Below are 25,082 nucleotides of genomic sequence, written 5' to 3'. Positions count from 1 at the left end.
TTAGTCAGATCAGGATCAAGATTGTGTGGTTCCATGAGATGAATGAGGAAAGCTCAGAAAAATCTACTAAGATATCCAGATATACTTTTGAAACTAAGGTATCTGGACTCCTTTTTTTTCTTTCTTGGTGGGGAGTTGAACTTTGGACCTGGGCAAGGTCTCTTAGTTGTTTTTCCTCATGGCTAATGCTGTACCAGTTTTAGCCACAACTCCACTTAGTTTTGGGTGGATAAGTGGAGAGAAGAATCTTACAGTTCAAAATTTCATATGGAATAATAAAAGACCCCGTATAGCAAAAACACTTCTTAGCAGAAAGTACAGCGCTGGAGGACTTTCAATTCCAAACTTTAGACTCTATTACAGAGCTATAATTCTCAAAACAGCTTGGAACTGGCACAAAACAGGCCTGAAGCCCAGTGGAATAGAACTGCGGACCCAGATATTAAACCACAGACCTATGGCCACCTAATCTTTGACAAGGGAGCCAAAAAAATAGAATGGAAGAAAGATAGCCTCACATTATATGGCCTTATGTATCAAGATTTTGCTCTATTGCAAATCTCTGTTAGTAATGCCCAAGGTTTCTACTCATTTTGACGAAAGAGGGAAACCATTGAGCCTAAGTTCCTTTGAGTCTGGCTTATTCACTTAATATGATTTTTTCTAAGTCTTTCCATTTCCTAACAAATGGGGCGAAGTCATTCTTTCTGACAGCAGCATAGAATTTCATTGTGTACAAATACCACAACTTGTTGATCCACTCATCAACTGAGGGGCATCTAGGTTGGTTCCATATCTTTGCTATGGTGAATAGTGCTGCGGTGAACATTGTTGTGCTAGTGGGTTTAGTATGCCCTTGTTTCTGGATTGTTGGGTACATGCCAAGTAGTGGAATTGCTGGGTCATAGGGGAGTTCTATGTTTAGCCTTTTGAGGCCCTGCCACACTGCTTTCCATAGTGGTTGAACGAGTTTGCACTCCCACCAACAGTGTAGTAGTGATCCCTCCTGGCCACATCCCCTCCAGCATCTGTTGTCATTCGTTTTCCTGATCCTGGCCATTCTAGCTGGAGTGAGGTGGAATCTTAGAGTTGTTTTGATTTGCATTTCTTTTATGACCATAGATGTGGAGCATTTCTTCATGTGTCTATAGGCCATTTTTGTTTCTTCCTCAGAGAAGACTCTCTTTAAATCTATGGCCCATTTTTTAATGGGATGGTTGTTACTTTGGAGGTTAGTTTTGGAGTGATTCAATTTTTTTAGTTGTTGATATATTTTAGATATGAGGCCTTTGTCCGTTGTTTGGTTGGTGAAGATCTTCTCCCACTCTGTAGGCTTCCTGATTAGTTTACTAGCTATGTCCTTTGCCATACAAAAGCTCTGCAGTTTAATGCAGTCCCACTTATCCAGCCTTTCTCTGATTTGTTGTGATTCTTGGTCCTTATTAAGAAAGTTTCAACCTGTGGCAAGGAGGCCTAGTGTATCTCCTCTTCCTTCCTGTAGAGTTTTCAATGTGTCAGCTTTTACCTCCAGATCTTTGATCCATTTGGAGTTAATTCTAGTGCAAGGTGACAAAAAAGGATCCAGCTTTAGTTTTCTGCAGGTGCTTAACCAGTTCTGCCAGCACAACTTGTTGAAGAGGCTGTCTTTCTTCCATTCTATTTTTTTTGGCTCCCTTGTCAAAGATTAGGTGGCCATATCCCTGTGGTTTAATATATGGGTCCTCAGTTCTACTCCATTGGTCTTCAGGCCTGTTCTTGTGCCAGTACCAAGCTGTTTTGAGAATTATAGCTCTGAAATAGAGTCTAAAGTTTGGAATTTAAATTCCTCCAGCGCTGTTCTTTCTGCTACGAAGTGTTTTTGCTATACAGGGTCATTTATTATTCCATATGAAATTTTGAATTGCCTCTTCTATTTCCTTAAAGAATGACATTGGGTTGTTGATGGGTATTTGAGAATCTAGATGAAATGGATTAATTCCTAGCCAATATTAACATACACACACTGAAGCAACAAGAACTAAGCCAACTCAACAGGCCTATTTCAAGCTCTGAAATAGAAATGGAAATTAGAGAACTTCCACTAAGAAACGCCCAGGGCCTGATGGATTCACAGCTCAATTCTAAAAGTTCTTCAAAGCAGAGCTCACACCAATACTCCTCAAGCTCTTCAACGAAATTGAAAATGAAGGTTCCTTAGGAAACTCATTCTATGAAGCCAGTATAACCCTCATCCCCAAACCAGACAGAGATTCATCAAAGAAAGATAACTATAGACCCATTTCTTTGATGAACATCGATGCAAAACTTCTCAACAAAATAATGGCCAACCGTCTACAACAACTCATCAAAAAAATTATACACTATGATCAAACTTGATTCATCACAGGGAGGCAAAGCTGGTTCAACATACACAAATCAATTAATATAATTCAACACATCAACAGGAGCAAGGACAAAAATCACATAATTGTCTCAATAGATGCGGAAAATGCATTTGACAAGATCCAAAACCCCTTTATTAAAAGATGTGGAGAAACTAGGAATCCATGGAACATTTCTCAATGTAATAAAGGCTGTGTATGAGAAACCCACTGCTAGTATTATACTTAATGGTGAAAATCTAAAGCCATTCCCTCTAAAATCAGGAACGAGACAAGGATGCCCACTCTCTCCACTCCTTTGTAACATAGTACTAGAATTCCTAGGCAGTGCAATAAGGCAAGAAGCAAGCTTAAAGGGGATCCAAGTAGGGAAAGAGGAAATAAAACTCTCCCTCTTTGCACATGATATGATTCTGTATTTAAAGAATCCTATAGACTCTACTCCCAAGCTCCTTGAGCTGATTCAAAGCTTTGGAAGGGTAGCAGGCCATAAAATCAACCCTCACAAATCAACTGCCTTCCTTTACGCCAACAGTGAGAAGAATGAGGCAATAATCAGGACAGAAACTCCTTTCCCAATAGCCTCAAAGAAAATAAAGTACCTAGGAATTAGCTTAACTAAGAATGTAAAGGACCGTTTAGATGAAAACTTTAAAACCCTAAAAAAGGAAATTAAAGCAAAACTAAGGAAATGGAAAAACCTCCCATGCTCCTGGATTGGAAGAATCAACATTGTGAAAATGACAATCTTGCCAAGGGCTATCTACAAATTCAATGCAATACCCATCAACATCCCAATGTCATTCTTTAAAGAAATAGAAGAGGCAATTCAAAATTTCATATGGAATAATAAAAGAACCCTTATAGCAAAAACACTTCTTACCAGAATGAACAGCGCTGGAGGAATTTCAATTCCAAACTTTAGACTCTATTTCAGAGCTATAATTCTCAAAACAGCTAGGTACGGGCACAAGAACAGGCCTGAAGTCCAATGGAATAGAACTGCGGACCCAGATATTAAACCACAGACCTATGGCCACCTAATCTTTGACAAGGGAGCCAAAAAAATTGAATGGAAGAAAGATAGCCTCTTCAACATGTTGTGCTGGCAGAACTGTTTAAGCACCTGCAGAAAACTAAAGTTGGATCCTTCTTTGTCACCTTGCACTAGAATTAACTCCAAATGGATCAAAGACCTGGAGGAAAATCTGACACACTAAAAAGTTTACAGGAAGGAATAGGGGATACACTAGGCCTCCTTGCCACAGGTCGAAACTTTCTTAATAAGGACCAAGAATCACAACAAATCAGAGAAAGGCTGGATAAGTGGGTCTGCATTAAACTGCGGAGCTTTTGTATGGCAACGGATATAGCTTGTAAACTAATCAGGAAGCCTAGATAGTGGGAGAAGATCTTCACCAACCAAACAACGGACAAAGGCCTCATATCTAAAATATATCAACAACTAAAAAAATTGAATCACTCCAAAACTAACCTCCAAAGTAACACCCATCCCATTAAAAAATGGGCCAAAGACTTAAAGAGAGTCTTCTCTGAAGAAGAAACAAAACGGCCTATAGACTCATGAAGAAATGCTACACGTCTATGGTCATAAAAGAAATGCAAATCAAAACAACTCTAAGATTCCACCTCACTCCAGCTAGAATGGCCAGGATCAGGAAAACGAATGACAACAGATGCTGGAGGGGATATGGCCAGGAGGGATGACTACTACACTGTTGGTGGGAGTGCAAACTTGTTCAACCACTATGGAAAGCAGTGTGGCAGTGCCTCAAAAGGCTAAACATAGAACTCCCGTATGATCCAGCAATTCCACCACTTGGCATTTACCCAACAATCCAGAAACAAGGGCATACTAAACCCACTAGCACAACAATGTTCACTGCAGCACTATTCACCATAGCAAAGATATGGAACCAACCCAGATATCCCTCAGTTGATGAGTGGATCAACAAGTTGTTGTAGTTGTACACAATGGAATTCTATGCTGCTATCAGAAAGAATGACATCGCCCCATTTGTTAGGAAATGGAAAGACTTAGAAAAAATCATATTAAGTGAAGTAAGCCAGACTCAAAGGAACTTAGGCTCAGTGGTTTCCCTCATTCGTCATAATCAGTAGAAACCTTGGGCTCTACTAGCAGAGATTTACAATAGAGCAAAAGGCCATATATAAGGCCATATAATGTGAAGCTAATTGAATGCACCTCCAGGATATTGACACAAAAGCAACATAACGAATGATTGTTGTCCTTAATGTACTATGTTGTCTCTCATCTCCTTTGCTGTCCCTTGGTTATCCCATATTGGTATAGTATCTCACTTTGTTATCTGATATATTGAATTTATTTGTATTTGGATATTTGAAATTTGATAGGGAAGGGGGGAAAACCAAGACGGGTGGGGGGTGTGGGGTTGGAGGGAAATGGGTCCCAACACATGTGAAAGGGTATCAATGTATGTGAATTAATGCAACTTCTATCTGGCAAATATCATGTAACCCTTTTACTAATTACAATAAAAAGTATTTAAAAAAAAGAAAGTTGTAGTGTGGGGAGATTGATGGGGTCAAATACATTTCTTCTGAGAAATATACCTCATCTGGTTGCCCTGGATTTTCCTGGCCTTCTTCTTAGAGATAGGCCTGTTATACTGGATTTGTGGCTTGGCCATGATCTAGCATGTACATCTTCGAGTAAGTCATCCAAAATTTCCATGCATGAGACTCGAGTTTTCTGACCTTTGGCAACAGCACAGCAACATCTTTCTTCCTCCTGAGCCACAGGCCAAGTGAGCTGGCTTGAGCTGGTTGTTACCAGGGTTGGTTACCAGGGTTCCATATTGTGTTCCATTGTGAGGAGGCAGGGTCACCTTTCCGGGCCCAATGACCAAAGATCCTTGCTCACAGAAGACCTCACCAAAGTCATACTGGAGGCTGAATCTCTCCTCTAATCTTACAATATACATGTGGTTGTAGTAAACAGCCCACCTTATTTGTCCAATCCCAATGTCTTCCACTAGGCCCAACTACCAGTGTGGTCTCAGGCTCAAGGAGCCTTTCTTAAGTAAGATCCAAACTTAAGGGTCAATATTGCCCTCATCCTTTACAACACATTTGCTTCACAGTGCCTTCTCTGCCTGCATTTTGCCCCTTGTCGAACTTTTTTTTGTTTTCTCTAGTCTTGGGACTTGACTTCAGAGTGTGAACATTGTTCTTGGGCTTTCTTTAGGCTTTAGCTGTCCCACCGAGCCACAGCACCACTTGCAGCGTTTTCTATGTATGTGGTAATGAGGAATCAAACCTGAGTCTTTTTGCGTGGTAGCCAAGGACTCTACCACTAGGTCAAACACACAGGGCATCTTGCACATATTTTTGACGTCAATCTACTAGGATATTATTAGGTTTCTGTATCCTAATCAATTTTTTCCTGATGATTAGCTTTGCTTTCATATGTAAAAAATGCAAGAGGGAAAAACACAGAAAAATTAGTGAAATTTAAAAAAAAAAGCATTACACACATAGATAAGTGTTCATTCTTGGTAGGAGAAAGGATATTTTGATATGATGATGATGACTTTATAATTACTATGTCAGGGTTGAGAGTTTGGCATAGTGGCAGAGTGCTTGCCTTGCATCCATGAAGATCTGGGTTTGATTGCTCAGTATCACATAGATAGAAAATCTAGATGTGGCACTGTGGCTCAAGTGGCAGAGGGCTAGACTTGAGAAAACCCGAGGACAGTGCTCAGGCCCTGAATTCAAGCCCCAAGACTGGCAGAAAGATAAAAGAAAATAAAAATGCTTTTTACGAGCTTTTCACTCACAGCATTTGCTTCTGAAATCTTCGCTTCTGCATCTTGTGAAATACCCCTTTCCCTCAACGTAGACAAGAAAAACAGTTCCATCCCATGGTCCACTGTGAGGCCACTGGTTGGTCTATGAGCTAGTCGTGCAGCAACACGTAAGTTTTATTCTAATACTTTCCAAACTTTGTACTCAAATATGCTACCTACTTACCAACTTAGGTCAGTTATCCTTATGCTATACCTTTTCTTCATGACTACAATATTCTTACACTCCTACATTAATCCTCTTGTACCTCCCCTGACCTCTCTCATTCTTTTTTTCTATCTCTGGACCTCTGCTCGTCTTTCAACCCTTATACTGCATGGATCTACACTTGATGGCTGTTGAGCAATATTGTATATGTAGATGGTTAATTATTCTCTAGACTCAGAGGGACTTAAAGACAATAGAGATTGGATTGAGAGGCTTATTGTTTTGGGTATAAATCGCTTATCAGTGGTTGTATTAGACTGGTCTGTAAGTGCACAAAAAGAAAGAGTGATAATACCAATCAAAACTTGTGAACATCTAGTGTCTGCCAGCTACAGAGGTCTAGGTTGGTTATATCTGAAAAACTATAATCGTATTTAGTAGTAATCTTGCTCCCATTTCAAATGGGCAGAACAAGAAACTCAAGAAAAATGTCAAATCAAGAAACAACATCCCCCACCCAATGTAAACAGACAATGGAACAGTCACTGGCAAACCTAGAGGGGAGTCTTCCAAGTGCTACACAAATGAAATTGATAAACATCATTAATGGAAAATGTGAAAATATAAAGAAAGAGATAATGGAGGAAGCCATAGCTGAACAAGAGGAAAGCATAAACAAGGTGATAATTGAAAAAGAAGAAGCCATAAAGGAGGCCATAATAAAGGTTTTTCAAAGAAAGATGGATGAATTCATAGAATCCACAAATAAAAACGTGACCAAACTCCAGCAAATGTCCAAAGAAAACAAAGCTACTGAGCTAACCACTCAAAAGGAAATCAAGGAGATAAAGAAATCCATACATGATCTAAAACAAGGGATGCAAGGCATCAAAATTGAGCAAATAGAAGCAAGGGAGATGAAAAATAAATTAGATAGCTTTGATAGCAGGTTAGACAATACAGAGGAGAGAATTTCCGGGACTGAAGATAATTTAGTTATTATAGAGAAAGAACAGAAAATGAGTCAATCCAAATCTAGGAAATATGAGAGAGCGCTTCAGGAGGTCTAAGATACAATTAGGAAGCCTAATTTCAGGGTAGTTGGTATTGAGGAGGGTGTGGAGAAAGAGGTCAATGGTATTGGAAATATACTTCAGGGAATCATCTCAGAGAATTTCCCAAATATCCAGAAGGGCAGGCCCATCCAGATACGAGAAGCTTTTAGAACCCCAAACAGACCTGACCAGAAAAGAACATCCCACCGCCACATTGTGATCCGAACTGGATCAATAGAAATGAAAGAAAAGATCCTAAAGGCAGCCAGGGAAAAGGGATCAGTAACCTATAGAGGCAAACCAATCAGAATAACCCCAGATTTCTCAGCAGAGACCATGCAAGCACGAAGTGACTGGAAGCACATATGTCATGCCCTTAAATCAAATAACTACCAACCAAGAATACTGTAGCCAGCTAAGCTCTCATTCATAACTGAGGGAACAATAAAAACATTCCATTCCAGGGAAAAGCTGCAACAACATGTCGAAACAAAACCAACACTACAGAGAATTCTCAAAGATGCTCTATATATAGAAAACCAAAATAAATGCAACATAGGGAAAGAAATGGCATGTAAACAGCATACCATCTAAGGACCACAAGAACTGTCAAGGCACAGGCCCTACTAAGAGCTTTTAAAAATGGTAGGAACTAATAAATATCTCTCAATCCTAACTCTCAATATCAATGGACTTAACTCTCCGATTAAACGGCATAGGCTGTCTAGTTGGATGAAAAAGCAAGAGCCATCGTTCTGCTGTCTTCAAGAGACACGTCTTACCCAAAAACAATCATCTTTTGAAAGTGAGAGGTTGGAATAAACTCTATCAAGCTAACTGCCCCCATAAACAGGCTGGAGTTGCCATCCTCATATCAGATACGATCCTAAATATTTACACACCCTTTTGAAGATTCTCAAAAGATTGAAGATTCTGCCAGTGTAAGTTAGATTCCGGCACTGATATTAAATAATGCAATGAGTAGGGATTTATATTTGAAATATCACTGTTGACAAAATCTAACACACATTTGCTTAGTATTTGCTTTTGATTTCCCAAGAAGTTCAGTACAAGCTAACATGTGTGGCTTATATCGACTGGGAGAAATGATTCAGAATATGTGACTCATTTGAACAGGAGTCAGTGAAAAGATACAGAAGCAGGATAATTTGTATTTTTCCATATTTTGTGTTTGTTATTAATTCCATTTGTAGTGTACATTTCTAGGTAAAAACTTTTAAAATGTTTCCAAACAATTTGTTATTTCAACAGCAAAAAAAGACATTTATATGCATGATAAAAGTCACAGAATCCAAATTTTTCCATATTATTTTTTTTTGGTGGGTCACAGATCTTGAACTCAGCCTGGGCACTATCCCTGAGCTCTTCAGCTCCAGGCTACCACCTTACCCTGGAGCCAAGCCCCACTTCCCATTTTCTAAAGGTAAATTGGAGATAAGAGTCTCACGGCTTTTTGTGCCAGGATGGCTTTAAACCTTGATCCTCAGATCTCAGCCTCCTGAGTAGCTAGGATTATAGAAGTGAGCCACCACCCCATCATGCTCAGCTTTCTGTTTTTCTTTTAAACAAGCCCTTAGGCTGTAACTCGGTCTGACCACTGTCCTTCAGCTTTCCTCAAGCCTAGTGATCTTCTACTTGAACCACAGCACTACTTCTGGTATTTTCTGTGTAGGTGGTACTGCGGAATTGAACCTTCGTCTTCATACAAGCACTGTACAACTATGCCAAACTCCCAGCCCCTCCACATTAGTTTTTATGATAGATCTTTCCATGCATCTAGAATGGCTAGAAATCCTTCTCGAGTTTCCCAAGATCAGGGAGTATAGGTGTGTCCCATCCTGTGTGGATACATAACCATTGTTTAGGGTACAGTTCTCTCTACATTCTACCCATCTAGAGCAATTTTCATCTTCCATGTATAATCATTAAACATTCAGCTCCTGTTCCTCTCTACTCCATTCTCTGCAACCATCGTGCTTTTTGGCTCTAAGGGTTTGTTGATCCTTGGAAGCTCTGGAAGGGAAAACATATCCTAGCTCTTCCTTTATGACTGCTGTATTTTTAGTTTACTGTAATCAAGATTCATCTGTAAAATATAGTAAAATGTTCTTCCTTTTCAATGCATTGTTTTGCATATTTCTATCTTTTGATTATTATTAATAGTTGTGAATGGATTCTCCACATATTTGTTCTAGTCTCTGCTTTCTCTTCCGTTAGGTACAAATCTAGAAATAGAAGTGTTGGACCATATTTCTATGTAATTCTATATTTAGTCCTTTCTTAGCACTCTCCACGCAATTTTTGATTGTTTTATATTCCTTGCAGAACTATTCCAAAGTTCTACTTCTTCTCACTAACTTCCCAGTAATATTTACAATTTGAAAGTTGTTTTTTTGTATGCGTGTGTGTGTGTGTGTGTGTGTGTGTGTTTGTGTGTGTGGATGTGGATCTTTTTGTTTAAAGCTGTATTTATATTAACATATTTAAAGTAATGATTTCATTGTAATTTTATTTTTTCTCATGACTGTTAATATTGAACTTCTTTCTACATTTGAACTACTATTTCTATGTATTCTTTTTAGAAAATCCTCTCCAGTCTCCAATTTTTTCCCTTTTTTTGTGGGGTAGTGGGGAAAGTCATGGGGCTTGGACATTGGGCTGTAAGCTCTTATTTTAAGGCTATTGTCCTACCCTGAGTATTGCCCCTCAGTTCTTCTGCTCACAGCTCCCTACCCCTCTTCCCATTATATACAGAACAAAGGTCATCCTCAGTCTTTTGAAAAAGTAAAACATACAGTAAATTTGTAGTATAAAACAGCAAGAAAGAAATTTCTTGCCAGGTGCAGTGACTTCTACCTGTAATCCTAGCTACTCATATATCAGGCTGATATCTAAAGATTTGGTTCAAAGTCAGCCTGGGCATTAGAAAGTCTATGAGACTCTCATCTACAGTTAACCACTAGAATATGGGAAATGGCACTGTGGCTTCATAGGTAGGGTGATAGCCTTGAGTTGAAGAGCTCAGGAACAGTGCCCAGGCCCAGAGTTCAAGCCTTACAAATCCCCCAGCCAAAAAAAAGAAAAAAAAGTTTCTTCCCCAAGTGACTATTATGCCAGACATAGAACATTAACATTCTGCGTGTACTTCACAGTATTATTACTTGATACCCTAAGATTTTGCAATATTCTCACAGTACCAGCATATGTCATCATATAATTTAGTTCCTTTTCAATGGAATAATTCCATTTATAACCTAAATCTACTCCCCCGACTTATTTTTGTCGATACCACAATTGCTCTACAATGATATGCCACAAGCCGTTAAACATTTTATGGTGGGTAATTGGAAAGGAGTCTCATGGAATTTTGTGCCAGGCTGGCTTTGAACCATGGTCCTCAGATCTCAGTCTCCTGAGTAGCTAGGATGACAGGCGTGAGCCACCAACACCTGGTTGCCTTTTTATTTTTTTGTGGGTCTTGGCACTTGAACTCTGGGCCTAGGCACCATCCCTAAGCTTTTCAGGTCAATATTTCATGTAAGTCTAAACATTTAAGTAAAGGAATAAAATTCCAACAAAAAAAGAATAAAATTCCAGACATGGTGTGTTTATAACTCAGTGCTAATTACTTGATGAAAATGTGCCATTCCAGAAGCTGGTGTCATTTGATGATGTAGCTGTGGATTTCAGCTGGGAGGAGTGGCAGCATCTGGACAATGATCAGAGGACCCTGTACAGAGATGTAATGCTGGAGACCTACAACAACCTGGTGTCCTTAGGTGAGCAAAAGTCAAATTCACTTGCAAGGCCAAGTGCCTTGTTATTTTGCAGATACGTGAATGTTTATCAAACTTTCAATACTATTTAAATGAAAGATTCCAGGCCCTGAGAAGTATCATTACTTTCTAAAGAAAACCTAAGGTAATTTTGTACTCATTCTTCAGGATACCTTCAGGATACTTTGACAACAGTTCTAAATTATGTTTCCTCTAATGGAGACGACATTCCAAACTTACACAGTAATTGTAAGTGGATAAACAATCCAGAATAGAATATATATCATTATTGGAAATAGGATCTACAAATCACTAAACAATGAGTTTATAATGGAAACCTGGCACTAGGCGCAATATTTCATGCCTGTAATCTTAAAATATTCAGGAGGAAGAAATCTAAGAATTCTAATTTGAAGCCAGCAATGGCATAAAAATTGCCATGAAACTCTATAACTCCAAATAACCCCTCAAAAATGTTAGTGGAGTGTCAAGAGTTTGACTTTGTGGTTGAGTGCTTGCCTAGCATGCATGAAGACCTATGCATGTAAGTGGAGCTGGGACTCAAACTGGTATTTTTCTAGCCTTGAGCAAGACAGCTAAGTTTATGCCATACAAAATGAACCCAGAGCTGGGGAAAAGTCAACCATAGAGCCAGTGAGAAATGAGAAAAAAGATTTAATAGATAACTGGTGAGTAGGATGTCTGCGAACTTAAAGCAATGATGACACAGCATAAGCAATAATTCTCTACTGTTTCTAATTTACAGGGCCCTGTGTTCCCAAACCTGTATTAATTGACAAGCTAGAGCACTGTGCAGAAATCTGGATAGGAAATTCCTCTGACAAGAATATCACAGGTGAGTGAATGCATCTTCATATTGATGTTGGAGCCTGAGCCCCATTGGTAAGTACATGTTGTGATGTACTGAGCAATAATATTCTTAGTTACCCTAAATCCTGTGTGGAACCTATGGAATTCTTTGTGAATGAAACAAGAATCATTTTCTTTTCCCAATCCTATGCTTGGTCTCAGGGCCTGAGCATGGTCCTTGGGTTTTCTCAAGGCTAGCTCTCTACTTCTTGAGTCATAGCACCACTTCTGGCTTTTTCTTTGTATGTAGTACCAAGACTTCAAATCGAAAGTAACAAATTTCAAAATTCACACAAATACCTAAATTGAGACTTTAGTGAGAAGTTGTAACTGAAGGGATTTAGGTGTAAGTCCTTACTCTCAAGAATCGTTCTTGCTTGGATTAAAGTCAAACAGATATATAAACCAAACTTGTGGCCGCTGAAGCTAGAAAAAATTCGTGTTCCTCACTTAATGGTTAATAAGCAAACAGCATTGAAACTGGGTAAGGTAATAATATCTGCTACTCAGGACCTGAGACTCTTATCTGTAGTTAACTCTAGAAAACAGGAAGTGGGGCTGTAGCTCAAGGATAGGGGTTATAGTCTGCTGCTGAAGCGTTCAGGGACAGGGCCAATACCTATGAACTACAAAAAAAAAAGAAAAGAAAAGAAAAGAAAAGAAAAGAAAGTTTTAAAAAGATGCAAAACAGCACAATATTTAGATTATTTCTCAAAAATAAAAGAAAGGCAGCTATTCCTCAATGTATAAACAAAACAGTATTTGAAAAAAAACAGCTGCAGGTATACTATAGGTAGTACTCAGGTTAAAACTGTAGCAATACATAGATGGGTAATTTCAATAAATATTCCCTGTGATATAAAAAGAGAACTAAAACACAGAAAAACATTATTGGTTATTGTAAAATATCATTTCTTAATATGTTAGGGAGAAAAGCATATATTTCTCACAAATCAATTTCCACTTTTATATTTTAAAATATCTAACACTTAGGATGGGAAATTAAAGTCATTACCTTTACAGTAAGGAATATTTGTATCTCATGTATGTTTGTGTCTTTTTTTCTATGACTCATTTTAGATGTCCAGGTAATGGAAAATGTGTTCAAGACCTGCCAGGAAAGTCCACATGAATGTCTTTGTGAAGTAGCAGTTGCAAGTAGTTTCGAAGTGGAGGAAAACGTGAGATTAGCAACAACTTTAAATTTGAGCTCTACACATAATCCAGAGCTGATTAGTAATAACGGTAACAACTTAGGGGTGAGGACTGAGGAGTTCATTAAGTGTCAGAACATGCTTCTGTCTCCTAAGCCTGATGAGATGCATGCTGCATATAGATCTCGTATGTTTCCTGTTCTTAAAAAATCCATCGGATATTCAGAGCACTTTATTCATGATTGTGACAGTCCAAAAGATCTGCAGTATCATAATTCTGTTCTCCCTGCCCAAGAAATTCTTCATGGAGGGAGGAAAACTGCTAAATGTACTGTGTGATGAAAAATATTGTACTTAACACCGACCATCACTACACATCCGAAAATGTACACAGGAGAGACTCCTCATACATGTAGTGAATTGAGAAATCTTTCAGTAATGAAATACACCTTACAATACCTCAGAGCAAATATCCTGAGATATGTGATGCGTACATCAAGTGTGAAAATTAATTTCTGAGAAGTCAGACCTGACGCTCCAACCTCGATCTCCAAGAGAAGACAAACCTTATGAATATGAGGAATGTAATAAAATTTCTGCCCAGAATTCAGTTCTCAGCACACATCAGAGATCTCACACAGAAGAGAAATCTTATGAATGGGATAAATGTGGGAAGACTTTTAGACTGAAATCATACCTCACTTTGCACCAGAGAAGACACACAGAAGAGAAACCTTATGAATGTAACAAATGTGATAATCTTTCACCCAGAAGATACACCTTCGAGTTCATCAAATAACACACACAGGAGAGAAATCTTATAAGTGTAATGAATGTGGAAAGTCTTTCCAAGGGAAGGGAAAACTTCGTGTTCATCAGAGAATACATACAGGAGTGAAATCTTATGAATGTAACCAATGTGTAAAGTCTTTCAGACAGAAATCTTCCCTCAAATTGCATCAAAGAACACACACAGGAGAGAAACCTTATGTGTGCAACAAATGTGGAAAGACCTTCAAGTGGAAGTCATATCTTGATGGGCATAATAGAACACACACAGGAGAGAAATCTTATGCATGTAGTGAATGCGGAAAGTCTTTCAAATGGAAGGTAAAACTCCATGTTCATCAGAGAATATACTCAGGAGAAACACCTTATGAGTGTAACATATGTGGAAAGTCCTTCACACAGAAGCCAAACCTCAGCATGCATAAGACAATTCAAACAGGAGAAAAACCTTATGAATGTAACCGATGTGGAATGTCTTTCAAATGGAAGTCTTCCCTCAAATTGCATCAGAGAACACACACAGGAGAGAAACTGTACGAGTCGAGTGCATCAAATGTGGTAAGACCTTCAGATGGAAGTCACATTACAGGAGGCATAACAGAATTCACACATATTAGAAACCTTAGGAATATAACCAAAGTTGAAAGTCTTTCGTGCAGTATTCACCCTTCAGGAAGCTTAAGAGAGTTCACACATACGAGAAGCCTTAGCAATGTAATAAATAGGAAAGACTTTTTAGTCTGTGGAAGAAAACTCAGCTTGTGTCACAGAAACAACACAAGATAAAACCCTTAATGAATGTAGCAAATGTTCAGTCTTTTCCCCAGAAGGCACAGTCAAGATTTATCACTAAACACCCACAGGATAGAATCCGATGAATAAAATGAAAAGGAAATTTTTTTGAAGAACTCATAGTTGAGTTTGCATGATACAACACAGACACAGGATAAAAATCGTATGAATATAAGAATATGAAAAATCCATCATGAACGCATGACTAAGTATAAAATGCACATAGGTGAGAAAAACCTTATGAATATTACAAATGTGGAAAGTGTTTGACCTGGAAGGCATACTTCTGTGTTCATCACAAAACTGATTCCCATAGAAGAAAAGACAACTAATGAATAGTACAAATGTGCAATGTCTTTTAATCAGAAGTCAGTCTTCAGTACATTTCAGAACATACACAATAGAGAAATTCTGAGTAATGAAAAACATTTAGCTATATATAGAATCTCTGTCTATGGGAGCATTAGGGTAAGTCTTCTAAACAAAGTCAAGCTTCAGCAAGCATTAAGAGCACTCACAGAAGAAATAATAGCATGTAGGAAAACCTTTGTCAGAAACCTCTAAAAGCTGACTGTGTGGCTTAGTGGTAGAGTGCTAACCTATCAAGGATGAAGGCCAGGGTTAGATTCCTCAATACTACGTGAAAAGAGCAAGCCAGAAGCAGCACTGTGGTTCAAATGGTAGAGTGCTAACCTTGAGCAAAAGTAGCTCAGGCCCTGAGTTCAAGCCTAAGAATTGGAGAGAGAGAGAGAGAGAGAGAGAGAGAGAGAGAGAGAGAGAGAGAGAGAGAGAGAGAGATAGAAAGAGAGAGAGAGAGAGAGAGAAGAGAGAGAAAGAGAGAGAAACAGGAACTTCTAAATTTTACAGAGATAGAGAAGGAGAGAGAGGAGACAGAAAGTAATTTCTAAACTTTACAGTCTTTCTATTTCCTTACAAATTCGTCTATGTCATTCTTTCTGACAGAAGCACAGAATTCCATTGTGTAAAAATACCATATTTGATATACTCATCAACTGACGGGCATCTGGGTTGGTTCCATACCTTTGCTATAGTAAATAGTACTGTGAAAAATGTTATTGTTCTAGTGAATTTAGTATGTCCTATCTGGACGATTGGCAAGTAGTGAAATTGCTGGATCACAGGGGAGCTCTATGTTTAGTCTTTTTCGGATACTGCCATAGTGCTTTCCATAGTGGTTGAACGAGTTTGCAATCCCACCAGCCATATAGTAGTGATCCCTCCTGGCCACATCCCCTCCAGCATACGTTATTAGATTTCTGGATCTTGGCCATTCTAACTGGAGTGAGGAGGAAAAGGGAAAGAGGAACTGAAACTTTCTCTCCTTAAGATGACATAATTCTGTATTTAAAGAACTCTATAGACTCTACTCCGAAGCTGCTTGAGCTGATAAAAAACTTTGGTAAGGTAGCAGGTTATAAAATTAACCCTCAATGTCAACTGCCTTCCTATATGCCAACAAATGAGAGGAATGAGGCGAGAATCAGGATAGCAACTCATTTTGCTATCAAAGAAAATAAAATACCTAGTAATTAACTTAGAATGTAAAGCACCTTTTTGATGGAACTATAAAAACCCTGGAGAAGGAAATTAACACAAAACTGAGGAAATGCAAAAACCTATGCTCCTGGTTTGGAAGAAGTAATATTGTAAAAATGGCATTCTTGATAAGGACTATCTACAAATTCATTGCAATATTCATCAATACCCCAATGTCATTCTTTAAAGAAACAGAAGAGGAAATCCAAAATTTCACTTGGAATAATAAAAGACCCCTTATAGTCTGTCTTCTTGCATGATACATAATGTTTAATCTCACCTTCTCCACCAAAATCTCACATTTCTCATTGAGACATAGGTGGCCCTGTTTACTAGCAGCAAAGGCTGAAACGCGCAGTTTCAGGTGTCACCACTGCCTCTGTTACTGGGTAGATCCAACTCTGTCATCGATTCTGAGGTCTGCTCTGGGAGTCTTGGTCACAAGTTGTTCTGTGGCATCTGCTGCCAGCCTGTGCCTATTTGCTTCCTTTCCTCCAGCAGCCTACAACAGGGAATGAAGTTCAGGCGCTAATGCTCTCCTTCATATGTAGGGCAGGACGAGCCCAACCCTCCCTCATCTTCCTCTTCCAAGTTTTGGGAAAAAATGTGCTGGCAGAAGTCCTCAGGTTTGGGGCATGGCTGATTCACATTTTAATCCACGCTGGTCAGGAATCTGAGATCTGAGTATGGAAGTTCCAAGTCACCTAGAACAGGAAAGTCTGATAGATTCTTACTACCAAAAATAAAAACAGCTGGGAATGGAGTTTGGGCTCAAGTGGTAAAGGGCTAGTCTTGAGTACAAATGCTTAATGCCCAGGCCCTGAGTTCAGGCTCCAGCACTGCCAACAACCTCACTTGAGTGAGATTTTAGCTTTATCCATGTAGGCACATCTCACTGGAATCTTTGCTGGTAGAGATAGTCTTCATAATTTTGTCTCAAGGTAAAGGTCCTCCTGGGGTAGTACACAAAAGGTGTCATGGAGAGAGGAGCCCCACTTGCTCCAGGTTTGAAGATGGCATAGGTCAAGCCAGCATGGAGCTGGCACATCAGTCTTTTTCCTATCACCACCTACCAGTGAATGTCAAATGACATTGATTGTTGTGGGATTGTGTGATTGAAGTGCCCCATTAAGGGCAGTGTTAGCACATCCAAACTTGGATACCAGGAATGCTGAAATCTCAAAGCTAAGATTTCTGTTGGCTACAGAAATGCTGGTGTGTCTGTTATTCACTAAAAGATCAGGTGCAAAGATTCTGAAGCTTGATGCCATGTGTTTATTCCATTTAGTAAAATTAGTTTAATGCACTGTATAAGTTAAAACATTTGATAAGAGTCAGGGGTAGTGAAAACATTGACTTGAATTCAGGTGTCTGGCAGGGTAATGGGGGGGGGTGTTGGTGGCTGGGAGTATGAAGCTGGAGCTGCTATCAAACCATGGATCATGTTCCTCTTTGTCTGGGAGAAATGACTCCAAAGATGAAATTTGAATGGTGAGGAAAAGATGATGTACTCAGGAAATTTCTCCTAAACAAATGCTCATGTGGAAGTGGGATGGGGGCTGGGCATATCTGAGGCAGAGCTTAAGGGGACTTCTCATGGCGTTGAGAACGTTTCTTGCGACTTCAGGCATGCAGCAGGGTGTTTTAGATGGCCATTGTGAGATGGATGGAATAAGACTGGAGACAAGATGAATGCTGGGATCCTGCAATGCTCTTGCATGAGTGGCTGGTGGCTCACCTGAAATAAATAATTATGTCTAAAAAAGAAATCAGGAATTTGTTTTGATTAGATAATACCTGTAATCTGAGGCATATTCAGGATCCTGATCTTAGTATTGTGGTTTAAAACCAACCCAGCAAAGGGAAAAATGCATGAGACTCTTACTCCCAGTTTAGAGCAAGAACAAAGATTGAAGTAGAGCTGTGGCTCAAGAGCTAGAGTGCTACCTTGAGCAAAGAAAAGGTAAGAAAAAGCTCCAGGTCTTGAGTTCAAGGCCAGGAATGAAAGAAGGAAGGTAAAAAAAGGGAAGTATGTGAGGAAGGGAAATATATAAATGAAAGAGAGAAGGAACTAGAAATTTAAAACTAGAGAATATTTAAAAGTCATCAGTCATTCTAAGAAAAGTGTTGGAGTATGGGTTCTATATGTGGTGAACTGGAAGCCCAGCAGTGACTTGTTAACCAAAGAGTCACCATGATGAGCAAAGGATAGAAATCTGCATGAGCCTCTTAGCGGATGGAGTCACAGAAGAGAACCTCAGCTCCCATCCCATAGTTGGAAGTATATAGAGATGGGGAAGTTGGCATCACCTTGATGTCATTGTGTCCATGGAGACTGGAAGCCATGGCTCTGTGAAAGCACAATGTTCTGGTTACTGAGCTGAGAGGCTGAGGAGAGCCAAGTCCTGGCCATGAAGAAATCAGGGTGGCAGCAGAGCAACTCTGCTGCAGTGTGTGCCTGCTTGGCTGTTCTTATTCTGTGGTGGATCAGGCCGGAGCGGGTGATAGTAACTGTTTTGTGGTCACAAGCCCTTCACCAAGAGCTTCCTCTTGGATCCTCATAAGCTCCAGGGTGGCTGGTGGTGGGATGTGTGTGGGGTGGAAGTGACAGAGGGATGGACGCATGGCAAGGTGGGTGAAGAGATGAGAGCAATGATGAGAGCCCAGTTCATTGGTGTCCAAGGTTAATGTGTGGGAGGTAGAGAGGCATGATGGAAGAAAGATGGAGGCAGGGGAAGGTGGTGACAGAGTGAGGCCACATGTAGTGCCAGCCTGGCCATCATCTGAAGCCCATAGGCAGCTTCCTGATCCCTCACTTTGTCCTGCTCCTTGTGGAGGGAATGTCACGTGTACCCAGAGCTAGGGGTGGGGCAATGTTAGTAGCACCTGGAGAACCATTGGCCTCTACCTGGGTGAGGGGTGGTTATGGCTCCCATGTTGGGTGGCCTGATAGCTACGGAACAGATCTCTCCTTAGATACCACAGTCAGTGGCTGCTCTCCATCTAGGGTTAGGGCACCTGCTCAGCCATCAGGACACCCCATGCGAAGACAGAGCCCTACAATTCAGATGGCAGCACAGGGGTGAAGATGATCTCACCGTAGCCCTAGTTACATGGCTGTCCCTGCATGCAGGACAGGATGAGCTGGGGGAAGATGTTCTCTGTGTTTTTCCACAGCCTATCCCGGCCTCTTCTTGTGTCTGATTAGACCAAGAGAGTACCAGGTTCCCTCTCATAGTCCTGGTTCTTTTTCTTTTACAGTCATGAGGCTTGAACTCAGGTCCTGGGTACTGTCCCTGAGCTCTTTTGCTCAACGTTGATGCTCTACCATTTGAACCATAGTGCCATTTCCAGCTTTTCCGTTTCATGTGGATCTCTGATATCTCCAGTGCTGTGCCTGCAGGGAGGCACTCACCCCACAGACAGAGCCACCTCTGCCGTGACTGTGACTGCCCACAACCCTCACACCCACTCCTTGCACAACCCTCGACTCCAGTTTTAGCTCCTCTTGGACTGGGTGTCCAGCCTACCCCTTCCTACACTCACAAAGGGTCTACAATTGTCTTCCCAGGGTCCTTTCTTCTGCCAGACAGAGTACAGACTGTGCACATCTTGACGATCACAGAGCTCAAAGCCAAAGGCTGAGATGCAGAAGGGGGTGACCCAGTAGCTGCACAGGGCCCATGGATCATCCTGTGCATACCCCAGCCTGTGACTTCCCCCACCCCCTTGGCAGGGAAGCTCCATGCCCACATCCTGATCCCTGGTCCCCTCCAATTCCATTCTCCCTTGGATTTTGCAGACTGTCTACCATCAGGATCTAAAATTCTATTCATCACTTTATGTCCTTATCACTGATTTGCTACTTTGGCAGGATCTCCCCGTGCCTGGAGAGTGGGCAGGTCATGTACTCTCTGTGGAGAAGTTGCCCCAGGAGAAGAAATATGCACTTCATATGAGTGTTGGACAGGGCAGGAGGGCTCCCTAGGATCAGAAGCCACAGGAGGGGTGCAGATGGGGGAATGCTAGGGGCCCCAGGGGACAGTGGGAGTTAGGGCACAGTTGGTTTCTTCTGCAGGGTTCACACCGCTTCACAAACCCAACAGAATGAGGTTCACATTACAGATGTCAGAGACAGTGCAGATTGCCAATGGGCGCAGGGGTCACTGTCACCCCCAGATGCTGGCTGCATGCTGGGATGCACGCAGAGATGGTTTCAAGATCAGATACTGAGGATGTTGCAGGGTGTAACCATCCTTTTCAGATGGCTCTCTACCTCTCTTGAGCTTCATCTCTATCTTTGGCTTTTTCTTGGCAGTTAACTGGAAATGAGAGTTTCATGGACTTTCCTTTCCGGACTGGCTTCAAACAGAAGCTATGCACAGTTTTCAAACCATACCCTACTGAAGAAGGGAAGCTTGATCTTGTGCTTCACTGGGTTGCACTTTGGCTCCGTTTGCTATGCCTCACGGGAGGGGGCTCATCATTTGTAGACTAAGATCTCATGACCTTCAAAGCCAAATGCTACCTGAAAGTTCAGGGTCCCAGCCTATGTGTTGGGCCTGGGTGAATACATTCTCTGTTATGCTGGGTCATCAACCCATTTTTTAAGCTGGAAGTAGGCAGTGCCACATTTGATAAGAACATCTGCCAGAGATTGTCACCTCATGAAAGCAGATTCTAAATTTGTATTCCATTTCCTGTGGTGGAGAAATCCCCTCCAAGTTAGACAGGCTCACATCCACCTGCAGGTCACACTCCTAATGCACCCTTGAGTGTCCTCATTGTATTGGGATCTAAGTTTGTAGGGAATGCTGGTTTAGTCCATGAATTAGCTGGACAAGTGATGACAAACGTGTTGTGGATTAATATGAGAACAATTTAAGAAGCCCTGGAGGAGCATCAACCTGACCCTCTGTGGTGCTATAAATCTGATAGGATGTTCCAGACTGAGAAACAATCACATGGCTTTGTGTTTGGCATGCAGACAAGTGAGTGCATGTCTTAGCTGTCAGCCAATACAGAGGAGGACATGAATAAGTGGGTGGAAAGCATCTGTCAGACCCCTGTCTGGGGGCAGGTGGAGAGAACATAGGAAGGTAGATACCATGGCTGTGGTGGGGCCAAAAAAAGGGTAAAAGAGGCAAAGGAACCAGGTACTGGTAGCTCAAGACTGTCATCCTAGCTACTCAGGAGTTTGAGATCTGAGGATCACAATTCAAAGCCAGCCCAGGACAGAAACTCCATGAGACTCTTATCTGCAATAAACTACTGAATGCAAGAAGCTCAAGCTCAGTGACAGCATCCAGGCCTAGCGTTCAAAACCCAGGACTGGCAGAAAAAAGTATCAAAGGATAAGAAGCTGGCCAAAAGTTAGAGGGACTCTATCTTGACAAACAATACAATGGTAAGTTGCACTCAGAAGACTTGCACAAAATCTGGAAATGCCTGAGACCTATCTATGTATGTTTCCTGTTTGTCTAAATACATATGTTTATGCATTTATATATTAGTATAGAGAGACAGATCAATACATATGACTATACATATATACATAGCCAGACACTTATGGGTGGGTGGTATACTGTGTGAGAGTTTGTGTTTGTGTTTTGTGGATGGCTATCTCTGTTTAAGAAAGATAGAAAATATGTAAATATCTTTATAAAAAACTTGATAAAATATAGAGAGACATAAGCTCTTGAGGGAATCTGAAATGACAAAATTATTCACAGGCACGTTTATCCTTATGGATTCCTCAGCAAGTTTTAATTTTTTTCATTATTTTCTTTCATTTTTTGAACCAGTGCTAAGGATTTCTCTCAGGGACCAGGTGCTGCCAATTACTAATTTTCTCATGGCTGGTACAAGAGGAACTGAGCCACAGTTCCACTTTTGCCTTATTTATTCGTGCTTAACTGAAGATAAAGATTTCTATGATTTTCCCAATTGCATTTTTACAGAAGACAGCACAGATATTCATCAGGAAGAAAAACAGATTAGGATACAGGAACCTAACAACGTCCTAGTAGATTGAAGTGAGAAATATATGCAAGATGGCCTGGGTGTTTCATCTATTTGTAGAGTGCTTGGCTACCACACAAAAAGACTCCGGTTTGATTCTGCAGTACCATATACATAGAAAACTCTGGAAGTGGTGCTGTGGCTTGGTGGGACAGCTATAGCCTAAAGAAGCCTAAGAACAATGGTCAGGCTCTGACTAGCAAAAAAAATGTGCCAGAGGCAAAATGCAAGCTGAGAAAGCACTGTGAAGCAAAATGTCTTGTGAAGGGTAAGGGGAATAGTAAAAGTTAAGTTTGGATCTTACCTAAGAAAGGCTCCTTGAGCCTGAGACCAGGCTAGCACTTACGCCTAGTTAATGACTTGGGATTTGAACAAAAAGGTGTGCTGTTTACTACATCCATATGTGAGGTGGGAAGGGAGATTCAGCCTCCAGTAAGTCTTTGGGGAGGTCTTCTGTGAGCAAGCAGCTTTGGTCATTGGGCCTTGAAAGGGGAACCTACCTCCCTCACAATGGAACAGAATATGGAACCCTGGTAACCAAGCCACTGTATGTGACAACCAGCTCAAGCCAGCTCCCTTGGCCTGTGGCTCAGGAACCAGAAAGATGTTGCTGTGCTGTTGCCAAAGGTCAGGAGGCTGGGATCTCAGGAATGAGAGATATGGATGTCTCACTTGAAGAAGTAGATGCTGGATCAGTGCCACGCCTAAATTCCAGTATATCAGGCATTTCTCTAGGAAGAAAGCCAGGAAATTCCAGGGCAACTCAGATGAGGTATATTGAGAGGAAACCAATTTGAACCCGTCATCCTGCCCACAGACTACAACCTTCTTGTGTGCATTCTAGTGACTATACTGAGATTAGAGTGTGTCATTTCCAATCTACTCTATTCCAATTTCTCAGTGTGAAGTGTGGTCCCATTCCTACATTTGAAATATCCACTGTTTTGCCAACATAGTGTGATGGTAAGTCAGCTCAGACTCTGAATAAGCCTTGTAACCTATGGATCCTGGAGGAAGGCCTGTTGGAGATGCTGCTGACAAAGCTGATCCCTGCCTACCAGAAAGGTGATCTCTTTTATGTGGGAAACTTCCTGCACAATTTCAAATAGTGGAGGACAATGTAGTAGTTGCTGGAAATTCTCTTGAAAAAGTGAGTGTTCCCCCTCCAAACCCAGGTTTGCTCACCCCTCCTGGCCAAGTCTTGGAATACTTGGCTCCTCTCTGAGCCTGTTTGGTTCACTGGGGTGTTCACAGGGGAGCTAAGCATGATACAAGTGCACAAACTACTTTATTATGACTGGGACACCATGCCATTTCATTTCCCTCACAAGCTACTGGAGTCTCAACAGTGTGCTTACTGAGAAGTTGGATTTCAGGCATGAGTAAGTGGCTCCCAACTGCAGCCCTCACCTAGGTGACATCCTAGGAAATCCCATTTCCCAGTAAGAAATGAGGTGTCAGTACTAATGCGGAGGCCTGTGAAATACTGGAGTCGGAGGAAAAGCTGGGGGCTGAATCACTTTTGAGCCATCAGGGAGGGATTGTGATAGCTTTGTCTGTTAGAACCTGAAAGTATTTAAATTTTGGTTTGTGGTCCAGTGCTGCCACTTGAACCTGAACCCAGGTCTAAATGCCATCCCTTTGGTGTTCAAAAATTAGCACTGTACCATTTGAGTCATAGGTCAAGTTCTGGCTTTTTGCTGCCTAATTGAAGACAAGTGCCTTTAGAATTTTACTGACTAGACTGGCTTTCCACTGTGATCTTCAGAGCTCAGCCTGCTGGGTGGCTAAGATTAGAGGAATGAGCATTTAGTTCTTTATTTGGAGCATTCACTTATTGATTTATTTAGAGCATTTACCTAGTTAATTTAAGGTGCGTTTACTTTGGACAGATGCATAGAGGCCTCTCTCAGAAGCTTCTGGAAGTGGGGTGTAAAAGTCATCCTGTTCTCGAGTGTCTCTTACCCCCCTCCCAGCACATAAGTGCACATCTCTGCAGGACAGCCACAGCATTAGAGTCCTGCAAGAAAGAGGCTTTGGTAGAAGGCTCAGGATGGAGAGAGAAGGCTCTCACTTTCCTTGTACCGAATGTGCCCACAGCATCATGTGTTCCATCTATACGATGTGAATGGACTTCTACCCCAGTGATTTCTACGAGTTCAAGAACTGCCACACCCTGACACAAATCAAGCTCTATATGAGGCTCCACATGCCGGCTTTGGACCTGCTCTTCTAGACACATACTTTTTGAACAGCTGGAGGAATGTGCGACCAGTAAGACGAAGAAAAAGTAGAAGTCCTGGTGTGGATGCCTCAGAGCCTGTGAGTAGGAAGCCCATGTGGTCTAGATATTGGTTGGCCCTTACTTCTACAGAGCTTGGCAAAATGCCCTTTATGGGTGGTGTCAGCCAGGTAATGTCTGTCCTCTGAAAGGACTCGGGAATAAGCACTCATTAGAAAGACCCTACACCTCCTCAGTGTTCAGTCCAAACTCCAGTTCTACAGGATCGTCCATTATATCCTCATGGAAGTTGAGTGACACTTCAACTTGCAGAGTCCACTCTGTCCACTCTGTACCTATTTCCATTCTTAGGTTTGGGTCATCGTGGAAGAGCTTATCCTGAACTTCGGATGAAAAACCCACCA

This window comes from Megascapheus bottae, unplaced genomic scaffold (assembly GCF_031878675.1).
Source record: "Megascapheus bottae isolate mThoBot1 unplaced genomic scaffold, mThoBot2.hap1 HAP1_SCAFFOLD_64, whole genome shotgun sequence".
NCBI lineage: Eukaryota > Metazoa > Chordata > Mammalia > Rodentia > Geomyidae > Megascapheus > Megascapheus bottae.
This window is presented reverse-complemented; position numbering follows the sequence as displayed.